The sequence below is a fragment of the Capricornis sumatraensis genome, chromosome 7 (assembly GCF_032405125.1).
Source record: "Capricornis sumatraensis isolate serow.1 chromosome 7, serow.2, whole genome shotgun sequence".
NCBI lineage: Eukaryota > Metazoa > Chordata > Mammalia > Artiodactyla > Bovidae > Capricornis > Capricornis sumatraensis.
Window position 1 is genome coordinate 69,005,940 of NC_091075.1, and position 23,160 is coordinate 69,029,099.

Genomic DNA, 23,160 nt, shown 5'->3' on the forward strand with positions numbered 1-23,160 from the left:
TGGGCGGGGCGGGCTCGGAGACGCTGGAGCCCTTGTGCGCGTGCGCAGAGGAGGAGGCTTCGCTTTCTCCGAAATCAAAGAAAATCCTTTCCGCCTGTGGCAACGTTGGTTAAACACCCTTCTGGTATTACAATGAAGATGCATTCGCAAATCTCTCAGAGCAATTTGGCACCTTTATTCAGAGCTGTATTAAACTTTCTATGCACACTTAGAATGCGAAATAAGGGTAACTATATTTGGAAGGCAAATTGATTTGGAAAGTATCCTGATTTGGAAGGTCAATTTGCCTCCTACCGTGCGCGAGGTTCTTCATAGATTATCCTATGAAGTTACTCTTTTCATCCTTATTTCCAAATGAGACCAGAGAAATTACTAGGGTTGTCAGATTTAGCAAATAAAAATACCAAATTCCCAGTTAAACACGAAATTTCAGATAATATTTTCTTATAAGTGTGTCTTAAATATTGCATGGGACATACACTAAAAAAAGTATTCTTTATATGAAATTCAAATTTAACCAGGTATCTTGTATTTTATGTCAACCCTAAAAGTCCCCGTCAAACCTAAGCTCAGCCTGAAGTAAATGAAATCAGATTCTAGAGCCAGACTCAAAGTTGGACTAAACCTAAAACCCAGAGTGCCTGTGATTAACTCTCATTATAGCTTTTACTTCAGTCGGATTCTGGAGAATTCGGTAATAAATAAGATAACCTCTGCGAGCCAGAAGTTTCCAGGAGCACAGTAAATAAAAGACAGAAACAGGAATTACAATCTAAACAATAGTAAAAGTGGTACAAGCTGCTAAAGCATACCGCTGGAAAGTATCTTAATCTGTGGATTATACAGAAAAAGAACTACTTAATGACATCCTTCAAAGGTTAGCACAAAGGCTCTTTCTCTACTTTATGCCCACCTCTTGAATTTCATGGCTGCCTCTCTCTTTAAAAATTTACCACTTTCTAGTTCTTAATATAGGTAGACATATATAACCTTCATTGTCCTAGCTGAAACATAATTATCTTAACACACTTTGTCTTTATGCATAGGTGCTCCCCAAGTAATAGTTAATAAGTGAGAAAGAATCTGGAAAATGGGCTCATATACATCAATTAGTAAGTCTGGGGGTGGGGTCTGCTTTCAAAAAAAAAAAGACTGAATTTTATATGTTGTAACAATAAAAATATTTATCAAGCATCTACTATATGCCAAAAATTATATATTTCATCTTATTAATCTTCCCTACAACCTTGTGTTGTAGATATTCTCCCAGTTTTAAAAATGAAGACTCAATATTGGTGACATACTATCAACCCTGTTCAAGGTCACAAAGGTGGTACTCATAACCTATTTTATATCCATGGACTGATAAGGCCTATGACCTTGAGTTATAATCCTAATGGCAAAGAATAAAAAGCAAAATTATAAATATAAAATATCAATGAAACTTTGAAACAGCATTCCCACATATTGCTGTTGAAAATATAGAATAGTAACATTTTCCTGGAGGGTTGTGATTGCATATATAAAGACTTCAAAATGTACCTACTCTTAGACCCAAGAATTTCAGTTTTAGAAATATAAGAAATGTTTTGCTCTGAGGATATGGGTCTGTTAGTTACTGTAGTAATAAATTATTGGCCTAATAAATTACAGTGCAGCATAAAAATCCACAAAAAAGTGATTATGTAGAAAAATATTTGGTAAACTTGCTTGCTCTACACTACTGGGAAAAAAGATTAGTTTCAAAACTACTTGTACAATGGTATGATTTGTACTGTATATGGTATGACATGGATACTTGTAGTGTATAAATTCCTGGCATAGGAGTACACTAAATATTAGTTATAGTGATCTTTCATTTTGGGGATTACAGGTGACTTTCACTTTTAGTTTTTCTAAACTTTTATTCAAAGTTTAAAATGGTTTAATGGTAACTATGATAAATTATAATTCCATCTATTCCCTTTAATTTTGGTTTGAAAATTAGACAAATCTTACCGGAACTTATCCTCTTCTTTCAGCATCTTGCTAAATACCACCAATATACCTTGATAGTAATGTTTTCCGATCTCATTGCCTAGAAGAGTTTCAGTTGGCTCAGATTCTGCCTTCCAGATTTTCAAAGGCACTGCATAACATGAATTGTAGCTTTTCAGCCTGCCGCCATCCACTAACCATAAATCGAATATTCTAGAAGATGTTACAGTACCTCTGGGGTCTCCCCAGGTGGTGCTAGTGGTAAAGAACCCACCGGCCAGTGCAGGAGACAGTAAGAAACTCAGGTTCGATCCTTGAGTCTAGAAGATTCCCTGGAGGAGGGCTTGGCAACCGACTCCAGTATTCTTGCCAGGAGAACCCCATGGACAGAGGAGCCTGGCGGGCTACAGGCCATAGGGTCTCAAAGAGTGAGACATGACTGAAGCAGCTTAGCACACATGTATAGTACTTCCTGCTCCTCATATCGATTTCTGCCTTTGTCAGAGTAGGTTAATTACTTTAACAAAACAACACCAAAATTTTAGCAGTTTATCATAACATTTATTTATTTATTCCTAAATGTATGTCAGTTTAATACAGGTATCGGTTGTTAGGTGGCTCTTTTATTCTCTAAGACCTCAGTTCTGTCTGTTCAGTCAATGGGGAAAGATCATAAAGGAAATGTATATGTGTCAGATTTAGGAATGGGAAACATCATTTCTACCTGTGTCTATTAGCCAGAACCCATCCAGTTTCATGGCAACAGTTAACTGTTAGAGAATCTGGAAAATATAGTTTAGCTGTGTGCCCAAAAAGAAACGGAGTTTGGCAAACAATTTCTCTCTACTACAATCATGCTTTTTAAAAGACAGCTGAGAATTTCTAATAGATATGTCAGCAGTGTTATCATTCTCCTTCACATTTCTATTTGGAACAATCATGCTTGATAGCTTCCTGTTAAAGTGGAATATAAAACCAGGCTCCAGCTGGCATCTATATCTGCCTCACATTAGTATGGATTCAGGTTCATATTAAGAGGAGAATCTGAGAGGTTAATAATTCAGTCGACCCCTTTTTGTGTTATTGCCACAATCAGGTTAGATTAAAATCTGTGATTCTAGAAGTTATATCTGAGAGAAATCAAGAAGGTGAAACTGACTAGTTGGCTATTAAGGTAAAGCTCTGGGTTATACTTATTTCGAGTTATTTCAACAAAAGTTCCAGTCTTCGATTTTTTTAGGTCCCCAGACTGTATTTTGTCTTTTCACTCAGAAGATACTGACTTACTCTAACTGAACTCTCGAGAGACTGATAAACCAGAATGTTACACAATAGGAATTCCTTCTCCTCAGTGTATTCTCTCTTGAAAAGAATTTTTTTCTTTGGATCGTCTTTCCATTAAATGCCATACCCTTATCATTGCTTCTTATAGACTCTTAACCAAGATTTAAGAAATACTCTGTTCTGAGGGTTATTCTGGGAATTTCTGTTCCCCATCATTGTGGGTCAAATCTTACTGGTAAATTTCAAATCATAACTTTCTATTGTCCCTAAATTCTGAGCTCCCTACTTTCACCCATGAACTAGCATTAGCTTCAATAATTACAATTCCTGAAAAATGTTTTGAGGAATCAAGAAAAGCAATTAACTCATTATCCAGAGTTGAAGACATCCTTATCCTTTAATAAAAGACATTGTAAATTTCCACATCTATTTCTCAGCTCATACCTGCTTTTCAAGTTATCCTATGCCTTAAAGTTGACTAATTTGTTCATCTTAATTAAACATGTTGCAATATAGATGTGCTTAGTGATTTCCATTGCAATCTGTGTAAAATTATTCCTGTTCATAAATTTCTGAAAGCAAAGAGGCTTCATGTTTAAATAAGTTTAATTACTACCTTATAACTATACAGGAAATATTTAACTGTTATGTTGGTATTGGTTCTATTACACTGAAATAAGTTATAGATAGCTAATTTGTAAAGATTTGAAAGATATTGGGTTTTATTTTGTCTCTATAAACTCAGATTTGACTGCCTAGAAAAAGTTTCTTATAAGTCAACTCAATAAATGTCTCATTTCATTCTGGTGAATGAGCTTAATAAATGGAAAGTGTCTTTCTTTTTGACCTTTATATAATTAAGAAATCCTTTTTTTGTGTTAGTCGCTCACTCTGACTCTCTACAACCCTATAGACTGTAGCCTCTGTGCGTGGAATTCTCCAAGCAAGAATACTGGAGTTGATTGTCATACCCTTCTCCAGGGATCGTCTCCACCCAAGGATTGAATCTACTTCTTTTATGTATCCTGCCTTGATAGGCAGGTTCTTTGCCACTAGCACCACCAAAGAAATGCTTTTGTGTGTTAGTCACTTAGTTGTATCCAACTCTTTTCAACCCCAAGGACTGTGTAGCCCACCAGGCTTCTGTATCCATTGAATTCTCCAGGCAAGAATGTTGGAGTGGGTTGCCATTTCCTTCTCAAAGAAATGCTTTTAACATTTCCTTGAAAGTGAAAGAGGAGAGTGAAAAAGTTGGCTTAAAGCTCAACATTCAGAAAACGAAGATCATGGCATCTGGTCCCATCATTCCATGGGAAATAAATGGGGAAACAGTGGAAACAGTGTCAGACTTTATTTTTGTGGGCTCCAAAATCCCTGCAGATGGTGATTGCAGCCATGAAATTAAAAGACGCTTACTCCTTGGAAGAAAAGTTATGACCAACCTAGATAGCATATTCAAAAGCAGAGACATTACTTTGCCGACTAAGGTCCATCTAGTCAAGGCTATAGTTTTTCCTGTGGTCATGTATGGATGTGAGAGTTGGACTGTGAAGAAGGCTGAGCGCCGAAGAATTGCTACTTTTGAACTGTGGTGCTGGAGAGACTCTTGAGAGTCCCTTGGACTGCAAGGAGATCCAACCAGTCCATCCTAAAGGAGATCAATCCTGGGTGTTCATTGGAAGGACTGATGCTAAAGCTGAAGCTCCAGTACTTTGGCCACCTCATGCGAAGAGTTGACTCTTTGGAAAAGACTCTGATGCTGGGAGGGATTGGGGGCAGGAGGAGAAGAGGACGACTGAGGATGAGATGGCTGGATGGCATCACCGACTCAGTGAACATGAGTTTGAGTGAACTCCGGGAGTTGGTGATGGACAGGGAGGCCTGGTGTGCTGCGATTCATGGGGTCGCAGAGTCGGACATGACTGAGCGACTGAACTGAACTGAACTATAACATATTTATCAAAGAAATATTCTTGTAACTTAAGTCATCTGAGTTCTCCATTAAAGTGATCTTTGAAACAAACAGACATTTCGTTTGAAATAGGGCTATAAAGATTGCACATAACAGTTATTCCAATGTAGCACTAAAGGATACAGTAGACTAAAAGCTTTGAAATCATTCTGTTAAAGTGAAATATTTGAGTGAACTGCAATTTTGGATCTTAGACGTAATACACTGTAATCCACACTTTGTCCTCGAGGGTTGGCAGTCTTAGAATGGCATGTCAAGTGCTCCATTAGTCTTTCTGATGAAGGTTCTATGCCTGCAAGAGCTCCCTTTTCTCAGTTGCCACCGCTTTTAATCACTGTGCTGAAAGCCTTCACATCTGTGAGCTGTTATGATTTTAGCCAATGGTTCTTAATCAAGATAGCTCGTTAGAGTCACCCTGGAGAATTTTTGAGTGATGCATTTTTTTACTTTAAATGTGCTATACTTTTGTTTTTGAAATAGCGTTGTCACTTTCATACCATATATTTTGCCACAGTTCACTGGGGCTTTCCAAATTTGTACAGGTCTGCAATCAATACCACAATTTAGTTTGAGAACACTACCATGGCCCCCCAAAATGTCCTTTGTGGCTGTTTGTAGATAATCAAATGCATGTATGTGCTGACACTTCAGCCTGGCTGGACTTTTGCGACCCCATGGACTGTAGCCCACTAGGCTCTTCTGTCCATGGAATTTTCCAGGCAAGAGTACTGGAGTGGGTTGCCATTTCCTCCTCCTGCCATGGGATCCTCCTGACCCCTGGATCAAACCCACGTCTCTGGTGTCTCCTGCATTGGCAGGCAGATTCTTTATCCTCAGTCATCTGGGAAGCCCGGATAATAGTGTGAGGGCTTTCAAAAAAATAATAGCCAAACCTAACCCCTAGACCAACAACATCAGAATCTTTCTGTGGGTAAAACACCAACATTATTTTGTTGTTACAAAACAGCCCAAATTATTTTAATGTAAATCAGTAAATCCACTGATTTGAACAAAACTTAGTAGAAGAGGTGAGGAACTGGAAAATGTAGTGCCTGCCTGTGTGCTTAGTCACTTCAGCTGTGTTCGACTCTCTGCCACCCATGGACTGTAGTCCGCCAGGCTCCCCTGTCCATGGGATTTCTCAGGCAAGAATGTTGGAGGGGGGGGGCATTCTCATCTCCAGGGGATCTTCCTGACCCAGGGATCGAACCTGGATCTCTTGCATTGTGGGCAGATTCTTTACCATTTGAGCCACCAGGAAAGCCCCAGAAAGTGTAGACATGACCCCATACTAACCCAGAGATCTGGCCAACTTAGACCAATGTTGTCTCAATAAAAGCAGAAGCACAGTAGCAAAAACCTTTAGAACATCAAGGGACCGGTGGTGTTTTTGTTGATCACGCTAGGTTGTTTTTTTTTTTCCTATTGTTTAGTTTGCTTAGAATCTTCTCTCCATCCACCTGCAGCTCCCTCCATGCATATTTAAGTGCACAAAATGAAGCCAGACACATTCCCCAGAGAATTTTAATTGCTGCCTCACCTGTGTTTCCATAACTCTTTTAACAAACTTTGCTTATCGTCTTTTGCATTGCACTGCAGCTGTTTGTATACAGTCTGCTTCTCTCACTTTTCCCAGAGCTCCTTGAAAAGCAGAGGCCATGACACATTCATTTCCATATTCCAGACAGTGTCTGGCATGAAGCAGACTCCCCATAAGTGTTGAATTCAGAAATAGAAGAGGAGATTAAAAAGAGAAAGTGCGAAAAGCTTAGGCAGTGATTCAAGTGAACCTTAACTGCAAATTAGAATCAACTTAGGAGCTTTGCACACTCCCTAGGACCAGATTGCACCCAGATAATTAAGTCAGAATCTCTAGGGAGGGAACTGCCTGTTCCCCCAGCAGTATTTTTTTCAGCTGCCCATGTGATTCTCCTGATGTGTAGCTGAAATTGAGAACATAGGTTAAAGACTTAAAGCAGCAGTCTTTAAACTTTTTGGTACCAGAGATAGGTTTCATGGAAGACAATTTTTCAACAGACCGGGGGTGGATGGAGGGAGATGATTTGGGGATGATTCAAGCACAAAATATATATTTATTGTGCAATTTGTTTTTATTAGTATTACATCAGATCCACCTCAGATCATCAGGCATTAGATCCCAGAGGTTGGGGACCCCTGCCTTAAAGGATGGTCCAAAATTGCCCCCTTGACCAAAATAGTCTGCCCCATTGCCTGAGATGCTTAAATTAGTTGCTGCTAGTTTACCAGAAGTGAGCTCAGAAATATAGGTGGATTAATAGATATCTGTTTAAAATATATAAAAACCCCTAGAAAGCCCAAGAAAGAACACTGGGATTCATATAAATTACTAAAGTCTGAGTACTTCCCATCTGACATCTCAAGAACCGTTATGAGACATATAGGATAGGAGTCAACTTGGGTAGAAAACTGAAAGTGTCAAAGCAAAAACTGCACAGAACAATGTTGAGCAGGCAAAGAAGACTTTATTCAGGGCTGTTACAATAGGAGAGGGAGAAACCAGAATTCAGCTCCACTGACACAAAGGGCAGGAGGATTTTTAAGTGCTAGAGTGTGAGTCAGAACACACGACATCTGTATTTGCTAACGGGCTTTACCCAAAGGAAAAGTAAACTTTCTTGTATCTTTGCGACAAGAGGCAGTTCTCGAAATTGGGCTCCTACCCTTTTACAGAGAAGGAGAGATAGTAATACTGCCTCTTTTAATGATTACATCCCAGAGAGATGGCTCACAAGCTCTTAAGAATGATATTCCTAAAATGTAAAACTGCCAAGAGACTTTTTCTTTTTTTTAATTACGTCTCAATGGGAAGAGAGAGTAACTATAATAATAACAAGTTTTCTAAATAAAATTCTCTCTGAAAGTGGAAGTCAGGGGCTTCGTCAGGAGGAAGCCTCTCTCAAGCTTAGCCAAGCTGGGGAATTTTAAGGCTGCTGCTGCTGCTGCTGCTGCTGCTGCTGCTGCTGCTGCTATGTTGTGTCTGACTTCAGTCGTGTCTGACTCTGTGCGACCCCATAGACGGCAGCCCACCAGGCTCCCCTGTCCCTGGGATTCTCCAGGCAAGAGTACTGGAGTGGGTTGCCATTGCCTTCTCCAAATTTTAAGGCAGTCTTGGTCAAAAGACTAACAGATCACTTTGAAACATGGAGAGTGAGAAGCCCAGTATGGCTGCCCAAGAAATGCCTCCAGACAGAGCTTGCAGCAGCAAAGTGTAGCAATGAGAGTGTTGGACAATCGGAAGAACCAGGAGAGGTTCCCTGGTGGCTCAGACAGTAAAGAATCCGCCTGCATTGCAGGAGACCTGGGCTTGATCCCTCGGTTGGGAAGATCCCCTGGAAGAGGGCATGGCAACCCTCTCCAGAATTCTTGTTTAGAGTATCCCCATGAACAGAGGAATCTGGTGGGCTGCAGTTCATGGGGTCACAAAGAGTCAGACTTTGCACACAAAAGGGGAAGCCAGAAAAGGACTTAGGAGACTTTTGGAAACAAAATATTTTGCGGTTTTCCTCTCCCTGCTGCTTCTGCTGTTAAGTCGCATCAGTCGTGTCCGACTCTGTTGGACCCCACAGACGGAAGCCCACCAGGCTCCCCTGTCCCTGGGATTCTCCAGGCAAGAACACTGGAGTGGGTTGCCATTTCCTTCTCCAATGCATGAAAGTGAAAAATGAAAGTGAAGTCGTTCAGTCATGTTCGACTCTTAGCGACCCCATGGACTGTAGCCCACGAGGCTCCTCCCTCCATTGGATTTCCCAGGCAAGAGTACTGGAGTGGGGTGCCATTGCCATTGCCTTCTCCTTCCTAGTCAGGTTGATATTCAGCAAATGCAAAAAGAAATGCTTCCTTTCTAACCTCCTTCTTCTTGAAGGAACTCTCAAGTTTACATTCCACCCTGCCCTTCAGCTGTGCAGGAAAATACCCACGACTGTAGTCACCAACTAACCTGAAAAGGTCATTCTAGCTGGTTAATTGGTTTACTTGGTGAGGTCCATTCAAATGTTGTATCCATCCCCATACTCATTCCAAGATTGGTTTGACAAAAGAGGAAGTCATAAGGAAGTCTGCTCTACACTTGTTCCAACAGTGTGAGCTGTTGGGGAGACTAATTTTGATTTTATTGCAGAATCGTTGGAGTTTTGTTTTTATTTTTTGTAGGTTCTGATTTTTTCCCATCTTCTGTCTTCCTGCTTCTCCTTCCTCATGGATGATTCATGATACTACTGATACATACTCTCTTCTGCCTGAGTACATCAGTTTTTAACCTTTAATCAGCTTCACTCAGCATTCCTCAAACTCAGTTGTATGTCTTCAGGGGTATAATCTTTCAAGCCAATTTACTATTCTTATTTGCACTTAAAGATATTTTGTCATTTTAGTTCAAGCTAGATTTAGTTAGGGATTCCCTGGTGGCTCACTGGTAAAGAATCTGTCTGCCAATGCAGGAAATGTGGGTTTGATCCCTGGATCAGGAAGATTTCCTAGAAAAGGAAATGGCAACTCACTGCAGTATTTTTGTCTGGGAAATCCCATGGACAGAGGAGCCTGGCAGGCTACAATCTATGGGGTCACAAAAGAGTCAGACATGACTAGCAACTCAACAACAACAAACAACAAATTTAGTTAAGTAAAACACTATTTTTGTTTTTCTTCCTGGGAAAAATAGATTATTCAGCATATTTTTAAAATTCAAGGAATTGCAATAGGGGAGTTTTTGTTTTGTTTTAATGAACTAATTACCACAATGTAAAGAGCATTTCATCAATAGAGGAATTATAAATTAAATAATGTATAGTCATATACAAGAATGCTGTATGTACTTTAAAAAATGAACTTATTTATTACATCAGTGAGAATAGATGTCGATTTTAAAAATATACTGTTCAGTTGAAAAAAAAGGATGTGGAACTTGTTTACATACCACATAACCATCATTTACAGTAAAGTACAAAAAAGTAGCAACATATATATATATGGATGTGGAAGGTTACACAACACATACATGTAGCTTCTGGAAATTAGACTTCAAGTAATATTAAAAAGGACTTTAGTGATCACTATGAAAAGAACCGAGATTAGGAACACATAATCCAAAACGGTAATTATAATTCATTCCGAAAGGTAGGATAGGTAAATCTGTTCTACAACCTTTGTATTTTTCTAGATCACTTAAATTTTACAGAAAGAAAACCAAAATGAAAACAGAGCTCACATGATAGATCTAAGCCAGGAGCTCAGAAGAAGGGAAACTCACTGTCAAGATGACCAGAGATGTTCTGGTAATGGAATAAGCAGGATTTGGAAGATGGATAGAATGTCCACAGGCAGAAATGGATGAACACAGCAATTTGGTTGCAAGGAATTATATGAACCAAAAAGGCAGATAATAAAATCCCATGTCAGTCTATATCCCCAAATTAGTAATTTTTAAATCAAAATTTGATACTAAAAATAAAGAACTTTCTATATAGAGTATTAGGAATATTTAGGTCCAAAGTGAAGCAGATAATTTTCTAAGCTAAAACTTCTTTTCGCATTGTGGCTAAATTATAGAGCAGAGCAAGAGGAAACAAGAACTCAAATAATTATAGTGTGAGAAGCCAAACTAACCTTGGAAGGCATCTAATTCAACTTACTTTTACAAAAGAGGAAATAGAGGCCTTCAGAAGTTCAAATCACCCAGTGGTCCAGCCCAATACAGACTCAAAGTATAACAACAACATCAACTGAACACAGTTCAATAAGGCTAATCATGTCTTGACTGTCTTTGATGGTAAAGTAGTTATCCACTTGACATGCTGGAATGTAGGGAGAATGATGAGGAGTAATTGTAGTGTATGCCATAGTAAGTTTTAAGTTTATGGATAAAACACAGACACTTATAAATTCATTTTTGTTAAATTCACTTTAATCTATTTTAGGCAAAGAAAGATCATTTTAAAATTCAAAGAGATTTTAGCAGAGATTAAACTATGTAAATTGAGAGAGAAAAAAGGGTCATAATATAAGCCCTCTGTCTTAGCATCTATAAAAGCTCATTTAATGGAATTGTGTACATTATATAATATTTTTAAGAATTCTTATAAAAACTCTATACCAATGACAGCAGATGGATTTTATGCAAACAGCAATAACCTATCACAGCTTTCCTGGTGGCTTAGTGGTAAAGAATCCACCTGCAATGCAGGAATGAGAAGGCAATGGCACCCCACTCCAGTACTCTTGCCTGGAAAACCCCATGGACAGAGAAGCCTGGTGGGCTGCAGTCCATAGGGCCGCTAAGAGTCAGACATGACTGAGCAACTTCACTTTCACTTTTCACTTTCATGCATTGGAGAAGGAAATGGCAACCCACTCCAGTGTTCTTGCCTGGAGAATCCCAGGGACAGGGGAGCCTGGTGGGCTGCCGTCTGTGGAGTCGCACAGAGTTGGACACGACTGACGCAACTTAGCAGCAGCAGCAGCAGCAGGGCAGGAGACGTTGGTTTCATACTCAGGTTAGATCCCTGGGTCGGGAAGATCCCCCTGGAGGAGGAAATGACAACCCATTCCAGTATTCTTGCCTGGGAAATCCTATGGACGGAGGAGCCTGGGGGGCTACAGTCCACAGTGTTGCCAAGAGTCAAGCATGACTTAGCGACTAAATCACCAAATAACCTATTGAGAGACCATGTGAAAGATCGCTCAGAACCTAGCAGGCCTGAAAGGCACACTGCACATCATTAGCGCCTTCTTTTAAGAAAAGAAGCATTTAAAAATCTGATATAGTAATAGGATTCATTACCAGGCTCCTCTAGTAATGAACTTCTCTAGGGTATTTGAAATAAAATTGGACATACGGAAATTCAATAAACACAATTATTAAGAAACATTGTTTTGGTAAAGAAATAAATATTGAGAAGGCAATGGCAACCCACTCCAGTACTCTTGCCTGGAAAATCCCTTGGATGGAGAAGCCTGGTAGGCTGCAGTCCATGGGGTCGCTAAGAGTCAGGCAAGACTGAGTGACTTCACTTTCACTTTTCACTTTCATGCATTGGAGAAGGAAATGGCAACCCACTCCAGTATTCTTGCCTGGATAATCCCAGGGACAGAGGAGCCTAATGGGCTGCCATCTATGGGATCGCAAAGAGTTGGACACGACTGACGCGACTTAGAAGCAGCAGCAGCAGCAGCAGTATTTGTGGGTTCAGTATTTGTCTCCTTGATGAACGATGGTTCAAATTAGTCTAATATTAAACACTATACCTTGGGTGAACTTAAGCAGTAACTATTTTCAGAGGAGTAATCAAGGCCAGCATGTGTCAACAGAGCTGTCTCAGGCCCATCAAGGGAGTGAGCCCCTTGATGGTCTAGCCAGCCTTCTTTCTGCCTCTCAGTTCTGCCTGTTTCATCTACAAAGGCAATTGTCAGGATATTTTTAAGATTCTTTCCTTTCTTCCCCTAATACTTCAGCAGATGCCCTGAACTTCCAATTGGTAGCTCATTAAGAACGTTTTGAATCAATTAGAGATAAAATAAGGGGTCATATCCAGCATGTGAGAATACAATCAGTTCAGTTCAGTTCAGTCGCTCAGTCTTGTCCGACTCTTTGCGACCCATGAATCACAGCACGCCAGGCCTCCCTATCCATCACCAAATCCTGGAGTTCACTCAGACTCACATCCTTCGAGTCCGTGATGCCATCCAGCCATCTCATCCTTGGTCATCCCCTTCTCCTCCTGCCCCCAATCCCTCCCAGCATCAGAGTCTTTTCCAATGAGTCAACTCTTCGCATGAGGTGGCCAAAGTACTGGAGTTTCAGCTTTAGCATCATTCCTTCCAAAGAAATCCCAGAGCTGATCTCCTTCAGAATGGACTGGTTGGATCTCCTTGCAGTCCAAGGGACTCTCAAGAGTCTTCTCCAACAACACAGTTCAAAAGCATCAATTCTTCGGCGCTCAGTCTTCTTCACAGTCCAACTGTCACTTCCATACATGACTATTGGAAAAACCATAGCTTTGACTGGATGGACCTTAGTCGGCAAAGTAATGTCTCTGCTTTTGAATATACTATCGAGGTTGCTCATAACTTTTCTTCCAAGGAGTAAGCGTCTTTTAATTTCATGGCTGCAATCACCATCTGCAGTGATTTTGGAGCCCCAAAAAATAAAGTCTGACACTATTTCTACTGTTTCCCCATCTATTCCAATGAAGTGATGGGACCAGATGCCATGATCTTCATTTTGTGAATGTTGAGCTTTAAGCCAACTTTTTCACTTTCATCTTTCACTTTCATCAAGAGGCTTTTTAGCTCCTCTTCACTTTCTGCCATAGGGTGGTGTCCTCTGCATATCTGAGGTTATTGATATTTCTCCCGGCAATCTTGATTCCAGCTTGTGTTTCTTCCAGCCCAGCGTTTCTCATGATGTACTCTGCATAGAGGTTAAATAAGCAGGGTGACAATGTACAGCCTTGATGTACTCCTTTTCCTATTTGGAACCAGTCTGTTGTTCCATGTCCAGTTCTAACTGTTGCTTCCTGACCTGCATACAGATTTCTCAAGAGGCAGGTCAGGTGGTCTGGTATTTCCATCTCTTTCAGCATTTTCCACAGTTTATTGTGATCCACACAGTCAAAGGCTTTGGCCTAGTCAATAAAGCAGAAATAGATGTTTTTCTGGAACCCTCTTGCTTTTTCCATGATCCAGTAGATGTTGGCAATTTGATCTCTGGTTCCTCTGCCTTTTCTAAAACCAGCTTGAACATCAGGGAGTTCATGGTTCATGTATTGCTGAAGCCTGGCTTGGAGAATTTTGAGCATTACTTTACTAACGTGTGAGATGAGTGCAATTGTGCGGTAGTTTGAGCATTCTTTGGCATTGCCTTTCTTTGGGATTGGAATGAAAACGGACCTTTTCCAGTCCTGTGGTCACTGCTGAGTTTTCCAAATTTGTTGGCATACTGAGTGCAGCACTTTCACAGCATTATCTTTCAGGATATGAAATAGCTCTACTGGAATTCCATCACCTCCACTAGCTTTGTTCGTAGTGATGCTTTCTAAGGCCCACTTGACTTCACATTCCAGGATGTCTGGCTCTAGATGAGTGATCACACCATCGTGATTATCTGGGTCATGAAGATCTTTTTTGTACAGTTCTTCTGTGTATTCTTGCCATCTCTTCTTAATATCTTCTGCTTCTGTTAGATCCAGACCATTTCTGTCCTTTATCGAGCCTATCTTTGCATGAAATGTTCCCTTGGTATCTCTAATTTTCTTGAAGAGATCTCTAGTCTTTCCCATTCTGTTGTTTTCCTCTATTTCTTTGCATTGATCACTGAAGTAGGCTTTCTTATCTCTTCTTGCTATTCTTTGGAACTCTGCATTCGGATAGGCCAGCCTATACCTTGCTCTTCTGTTTTAGCAGTGCTTGTTTACATATCTGATCCCCTTGCATTCCACAGGGCCCTTGATTTGCATATCTTTAAAGTCTATTTTCTTATTGTTGGCCTACATGGGCTCTCACAACTGTCTGGGCCAATCTTAAGTAAGATCTTATGTTCCAAACTGTAATCTCAGTGTCCAAGAGGAAGAAAGATACTGATTTTGTTTTACTTTTTAATGTGTATTTACAGTTTAAAAGCAATAATAAAAAGAAGACCCATATACCCACCTGTTAGGGTAAATTTTATGTGCCAGCATAGCCAGGCCACAATACCCAGATGCTAGGTCAAACATTAGTCTAGGTGTTTCTTTCAAGATTATTTTTTAGATTTGATTAACTGTAAATCACCTTACTTTGAGTGAAGCAAATTAACCTCCATAATGTGGGTGAGCCTCATTCAATCAACTGAAAGCCTTAAAAGAAAAACACTGGTCTCCCGCAAAAGAGAGAATTCTGGAAGCAGACTGCCTTTGGTCTCAAACTCCAACATCAGCTCTTCCCTGGATCGCTGGCCTGCCAACCAAACTTGCAGATTTGGGATTTAACAGCCTCCACATTCACGTGAGCAACTCCTAAAAATGTTTCAGTCTCTCTCTTTCCCTCATTATGTATTTATACCCATTGTATTGGCTCTGTTTCTCCCCAGAATCCTAACACAGCACCGCTGAGTTTAAGAAACAATGAAACATCCTCAGTACCTTTGAAGTCCACTGTGTGCCCGCCTCCTGCCCCAGTTTTATTGACTTTCTATTGTAATTTTCTTAGTAATGGAATTATTTTTTAATATATTTAATTTTTGGCTGTGCCGGGTCTTCACTGCTGCATGGACTTTTCTCTAGTTATGGCGAGTGGGGGCTACTCCCTAGCTGTGGTTCAAGGGCTTCTCATTGTAATGGCTTTCCTTGTTGCAGAGTTCAAGCTCTAGGGCACAGAGGGTTCAGTAGTTGCAGCGCGTGAGCTCCGTAGTTGTAGTTTGCGGGCTCCAGGACACAGGCTCAGTAGTTGTGGTGCACAGACTTAGTTGCTCCGTGACATGCGGAATCTTCCTGGACCAGGAACCCAATAGGTGTCCCATGCATTGAAAGGCAGACTCTTAACCATTGGCCCACCAGGAAAGCCCCAGTAATGGAGATTCTTGATCAGCAAAATCACTCAAAGAAGGAATTTGCTATTTTATCCAGTAGATGACAGGAAAGTCACTAGATTCAGCGTGGAAACTTGCCCTATTTAACAATATTGTGTTAGTTTCAGGTGCATAGCAAAGTGTTTCAGTTATACATATACAAGTATATGTTCTTTTTCAAATTCTTTCCCATTTAGGTTACTACAGAATGTTGGGCAGAGTTCCCAGTGCTATACAGTAGGAGCTTGTTGGTTATGTATTTTAAATATAACACTGTATACATATCAATCCAAAACTCCCAATCTATCCCTCTCGCCAACTTCCTCCCCCCTCACCATAACCAAGTTAGTTTTCTAAGTCTCTGAGTCTGTTTCTGCTTTGTAAATAGGTTCATTTGTATCATTTTTCTTAACAGATTCTGCATATAAGCAATATCATATGATATTCTCTTTCTGTCTGCCTTACTATAATAATCTCCAGGTCCATCCATGTTGCTGTAAATGGCATAATTTCATCCTTTTTAATGGCTAATACTCCATTTTATGTATGTACCACCTATTTTTTATCCATTCATCTGATGATGGACATTTAGGTTGCTTCCAGGTCTTAGCTATTGTAGACAGTTCTGCAGTGAACATCGGAGTGCATGTATCCTTTTGAATCATGTTTTTTTCCTGCTGATAATGTCACTTTTTAATCACCACTTAAGTTGCATATTATCTGTCAGACCAAAAGTTCAGCAGCTAGAATTCTGCTTGTCAGCCTGCCCAGGTTGGGGTTCTTCCCAAGGGCTCAGGACCGTTTGAATGACCCCATTACTCAGAGCAGTATCATCCCTGCAGGCCACACAACCTCGATTGTCAGCTGGAGCTCTGACAAGAAAGGAACAAGAAAGATTGGACCATGCAAAGACTCTCAAATGCACCACTTCCTTTCCACACCACTTCCTTGTTTCAGGCCTCCGTTTCATCTCTCTCACTCTGCAGTATCTCTCCTGCCCATCACTTTTAGATTAGCTTATTATAGCACAGGTGTGACCACATCACTCACTCTTCTTGAACCCTTCAGAGTAGAGTCCTAATTCTCTTTCTCTCCTTCTCTACTGGTCACATAAGACTTAAAACAGACACACACACACACACACACACACACACACACACGAATGTGTCATATATGCCACTGTCTTTGTGTTTTTCCTCTTGTTTGTTTTGTATTTTGTCAGAGGTGGCATTCCAGCTCATGATATCCATTCAGATGACATCTCATATAAAATTTTTGCTAGTTCCCTATCATTTACGCTCCCATAACACTTGAATCATACCTCCGTTATAAACACTTACTCTATTAGCACCTTGCAAGCTGGTGTTAAAGTTCTGTGGTGGTATTTAAAGGGTGAGGGTAGAAGATGACCCTTAATGAAAAACATCATGCTCTACTTGGAATTATCCAGCCCTTACAAGGGTTTAATTTTATTTTATTTTTTTCTAGGCCAATCAAGTGGGTCTGGAATTTTCTTTTCTAATGATTAGTCCCAAGATGTTCCAGGGTCTCTTGCTAATCAGCTTCTAGTGTGCTGCCCCACTAGTTTCCAGAGCTGCCTTGACATGAGTGAACCCCAACTGTGGGAGTCTCAGAGCCTGAGAGAGATATGGGAAGGAGAAACAAAAGCAGCAGGGTAGAAAGAAGGGGACACAGCCTTGGAGGTACCAGGATGACTTTGCCATCAGGAAGAAGTGGTGAGCTGACAACTGGAAATGTACATATAAAGCTCAGTAGAGGGTAAAAGAAGTTTGGAAGTCCTCAGCCTAGAGACCAAAACTAAATTCAAGAGGATGAATGAGATTATCAGGGTAGTCTTTAGAAATATCACTTTGTTTTTGTTGTTGTTTAGTTTCTAAGTCCTGTACGACTCTTTGTGACCCCCCCCCCCACCCCGCCCATGGACTGTAGCCTGCCAGGCTCTTCTGTCCATGGGATTTCTCAGGCAAGAATACTGGAGTGGTTTGCCATTCCCTTCTCCGGGGGATCTTCCTGACCCAAGGATCAAAACCATGTCTCCTGCATTGGCAGGTGGATTCTTTACCACTGAGCCAATAGGGAAGCCCCAGAAATATCACTTATATCTAGGATAAAAGAAGATGAGCCAAACAAGTCAATATTTTTTCTTTAAAGGCAGAAAGAACACCAGAAACTCCTTGGGGGAGGAGTTCCTGTAATGTGGAATGTGAGTTCTGACAATGGAGACTGTGAGAAAGACAGTGAATTGGACAATTGGAATTGTGACTTTTGATAAGTTTCAAGGGAGAAAAAAGAAACCAGACCACAAGGGCTTAAGAAGTTAGGAAGTCTTTAAGACATGTTCCAGTGAACTTTGGTAAGGTAGCAAAGAGATTAAAAAAAGATAAAAATCATAGTTTGTTCTGAAGGAACAGCAGAATCAAGAGAAAGATTTTTTTTTTCTCTCTTCTTTCAATAAACTTCCTGCCTTCTCTTCCTCTTTCTTTCTTTTTTCTCCTCTTCCTCCTTCCCTTCAGTGTGAAAGTGCAAGTGAAGTCGCTTAGTCATGTCTGACTCTTTGAGACCCCGTGGACTGTAGCCTACCAGGCTTCTCCATCCATGGGATTCTCCAGGCAAGAATACTGGAGTGGGTTACCATTTCCTTCTCCAGGGGATCTTCCCGACCCAGGGATCAAACCCAGGTTTCCTGCATTGGAGGCAGACGCTTTAACCTCTGAGCCACCAGGGAAGCCCTCCCTTCAGTGTAGAGAACCTATATATTCCACCTCTAAATTAAATATTTGTAGGCTGATGGGAATAATCCAGAGAAAAAGTAGAGATTGAAAGAGAGATAATAGTTGATAACATAAATCCCTGGCCAAGAGCTGGCAGCCAGAGATAATCAACTTCTTTCTCTAAATAAGGAAGGATACTTCACATTGAAATCTAGGCATCAGCAAGATTCCCACACCAACGTGTCTTAGATCCATTTCAGTACATTGCATAATTGCCTGTCATGAATGAAGATGGTGAGACTGGGTTTAGACTGGTGCCTGGCATTTGATGGTGCTCAGTAAATATTTGTTAGAAGAGGAGGGCTTGGCTCAGAATGTGATAAGGAATTATTTAAAGACAAAAGCAAAACCAAAAGAGTGTGGATTCTACTGAGTTAACTGAAGTTTTCAGAGGAGCCATTTGGCTTATTTTCATCACGTTCTCCTGCAATACAATCCAGAATCATACAGGGAAAAGCAGCTGGTTGTCTCCCCAGGATTGAGGACTGACAAGGTAGATTTGTGACAAAGAAAAGGGGTAGTGGAACCAGGAGCTGACTGTGATCCTGTAGGAAGTCCTTGAGATACGGAGCCAAAACTGTGAAACCATCATAGAGATGACCAACTTTGTCAGACCAAAGTCACCAATACCTGTAAAAATCTCCATGCTGATCACATGAAGATAAATGTAAGTCCTGCTCTGTGGGAGAGGGCAAGGGTGGGATGATTTGGGAGAATGGCATTGAAACATGTATAATATCATATGTGAAATGAATCGCCAGTCCATGTTTGATGCATGATACAGGATGCTTGGGGCTGGTGCACTGGGATGACCCAGAGGGATGGTATGGGAAGGGAGGTGGGAGGGGGGTTCAGGATGGGGAACATGTGTACACTCATGGCAGATTCATGTTGATGTATGGCAAAACCAATACAATATTGTAAAGTAATTAGCCTCCAATTAAAATAAGTAAATTTATATTTAAATAAATAAATAAATAAAATATTCTGATCAGGGATTTTAAAATATGCTGGAATTTTAAAATAAAAATCTACATTAAAAAAATGTAAGTCCTAAATATGATAGCCATATAACCTACTGAATGTTTCCTCTATCCGAAATACTTCCTCTTATTTCTCCTTTCATTTGGCTGATTTCTTTGCATCCTGCAGATATCAGGTTAGGTATCATTTGCTCCAGGAAGTCTTACCTGCCCATATCTAGCACATAAACTTTTCCCATTATAGCAGTTTTCATAATACATTACGATTGGCTGACAATTGCTCTTGTTTTTGATGAGGCTACATATTAAAGCTGAAACTCCAGTACTTTGGCCACCTCATGTGAAGAGTTGACTCATTGGAAAAGACTCTGATGCTGGGAGGGATTGGGGGCAGGAGGAAAAGGAGAAGGCAGAGGATGGGATGGCAGGATGGCTTCACCAACTCGATGGACATGGGTTTGAGTGAACTCTGGGAGTTGGTGATGGACATGGAGGCCTGGCATGCTGCAATTTATGGGGTCGCGCCGAAGAATTGATGCTTTTGAACTGTGGTGTGGGAGAAGACTCTTGAGGGTCCCTTGGACTGCAAGGAGATCCAACCAGTCCATTCTGAAGGACATCAACCCTAGGATTTCTTTGGAGGGAATGATGCTAAAGCTGAAACTCCAGTACTTTGGCCACCTCATGAGAAGAGTTGACTCATTGGAAAAGACTCTGATGCTGGGAGGGATTGGGGGCAGGAGGAGAAGGGGACGACCGAGGATGGGATGGCTGGATGGCATCACGGACTCGATGGACATGAGTCTGAGTGAACTCTGGGAGATGGTGATGGACAGGGAGGCCTGGTGTGCTGCGATTCATGAGGTCGCAAAGAGTCGGACACGACTGAGTGACTCAACTGAACTGAACTGAAAGAGTCGGACACGATTGAGTGACTGAAGTGAACTGAACTGAACAAGCCAATGACATCAAAGACTTCTTTTACTTTTGGGTCCTTAGCACTTAGCCATCCACGCAGTAAGCTATTGGCAAGTATTGAATAAGTATACAAAGACCCTGCACACTTTTTCTAGCTGGAAAAGACCAGTGCGAGGCTCCCAGAGGGATATATTCTAAACCAGGGGTAATGAAACAAGAATTATGAGGTTTAGACATCCTCCTGGATTGGGGCTCAGTCTCTGGCAGTGTAAAAGGAGACCTCTTCCAGGGTAATAGACTCCCACATAGAACGGTATAAAAGAAGACCACTTCCAGGAGGTCTCCAACATGGAACTGAAGTCCATTTTTCCATTTGCAAGGTGCCCATCTCCCAGTGGTAAGTATAAGAGCTTGAGTTTGAAGAACAGGGAATCCCTGTTAACTTCACAAAGCTTCAGCCTTGTCAAGAAAGCAAGGGGTATGGCTGAATTTGGTCATCTTTCTCTCCTCCTAAGAGTGGAATTACCTTGATATACCTCATTTTTTAAAATTCTGGTATTGAGGTATATACATATAAGTCAATGTATCTGGCCCTCTGTTTCATTTCTGAGCATCTAACTTTAAAAAAAAACCTCAAGATGTCTGAAATCTACATTTGTCCCCACAATACTTATGCTTTGAATGTGTCATTGAACTGCCTGATGAGTGTCTAGGCTGGGAAGCAAGTGAGGTTCTGAAAAGGTTAATAAAGGAGCAGGATATATGAGTCTGTGGCTACAGGTGGTGGTGATTTTCAGAGTTCAGAACTTGGATCATTCCACCTCCAATATTGACAGGATGATGGAAACTAAGGCATACAAGGGTGACAGTTCTGCAAACTTCACTTTGAACTTTGAAATCATTTTTAAATTTTGGTATATTTTACAAGATTCAGTAAAGATAATAGGTTTAGTTGCTAAGTCATGTCCAACTCTTGCAAACACATGGACTGCAGCCTGCTAGGCTCCTTTGTCCATGGGATTCTCCAGGCAAGAATACTGGAGTGGGTTGCCATTTCCTTCTCCAGGAGATCTTCCCAACCCAGGAATCGAACCCGAATCTCCTGTATTGCAGGCATATTCTTTACTGACTGAGCTATGAGGGAAGTCTTAAAGATAATCAAAGACTGAAGCATTTCTTAACTTACTAAAATAAATGAGAGATAGAAGGCAAAGTAAAAATTTACAACTATATAATAGGCAATCCCAGCTGGTGACATTGCTTCATGTTTATCATCTTTTCTCTGGTTGCCTCCTCTCAGGCATAGGCATTCCTCTTCAATTCTCCTGATTCTATTAAAATAAGCCAGTGAACATAACAGACTTTTTTTTTTTTAATAAAGGTTGGAGGATAATACAGTACAGATTTTTGTCACTTTTCCTGTGTTGCATACACAGAAAATAATACTTGTACAACCTAATGAGATAAAATAATTTGCTCTACATAGGGCTTGGTACAAAATTCCATTGCATTTTAAACTATAACAGAATCATAATAGATTTTAAAATTCCAAGTATTGGGGAAGATTTTTAAAACTTTGACTTTATATAAAATTTTTATGAAAGATTTAAAATTTTTATTGAATATCTCTTGCTTGATTTGAACCTTTTTTTCCTTGTAGATATTTTTTAGTTGGGATATAATTCAGGTAATATAAAATTCACTTGTTTAATGTAAATATCCCTTTTAAGTATTTTTAGTAGACTCATACAATCACCATCACTATATATTTTCAGAACATTTTTTTTCACTCCAGTTAGAACTCTTGTAGTCATTGGCAGTCACTGCCTATTCACCTCTCTTCCCAGGCCCTGGCAACTACTATTCTACTTTCTGCCTCTGTGGATTTACCTATTCTGGGCATTTCATAAAAACAGAATCATACAATATGTGGCCTGTTATGTCTGGTCTCTTCCTATGAGCATTTTTATAAAAGGTTTTCTGTTTGAAATGGTTACATATAATTTTGGGTAAATGTACAGTTTCTCCAAATTCTTGATAATTGCCATCAGTGAGAAACTATTTTTAAAACCATATAAGAATTTGTAAGAGTAGAAATTATATTTCAAGGCACTGATAGTTTCCCCTTTAATTAGTCTAACCATATGAAATTGCTATTTTAGGATGTCAAAACTGATTGAATATTGGCAGTTGTATATGGATCAACCTTGTATTTCACTGGAAAATGTTGAAATTCTTTGTGATAATGTGAATGGATTTTGCATCCAGTTCAGTTTTTCATGTCAAGCTCTAATTTGCAGAGCATATGTCTTAAGGACCACATGGGCCACAGCCTTTCCTTTTCTTTTCTTTTCTTTTTTAGCCTTTTCTAACTCAAAGAAACTATGAACCATGCCGTGTAGGGCCAGTCAAGGTCGACGGGTCATGGTGGAGAGTTCTGACAAAATGTGGTCCACCGGAGAAGGGAATGACAAACCACTTCAGTATTCTTGCCTTGAGAACCCCATGAACAGTATGAAAAGGCAAAAAGACAGGACACTGAAAGATGAACTCCTCAGGTCAGTAGCTACTCAGTATGCTACTGGAGAAGAGTGGGGAAATAACTCCAGAAAAGAATGAAAATACGGAGCCAAAGTGAAAACAATGCCCAGTTGT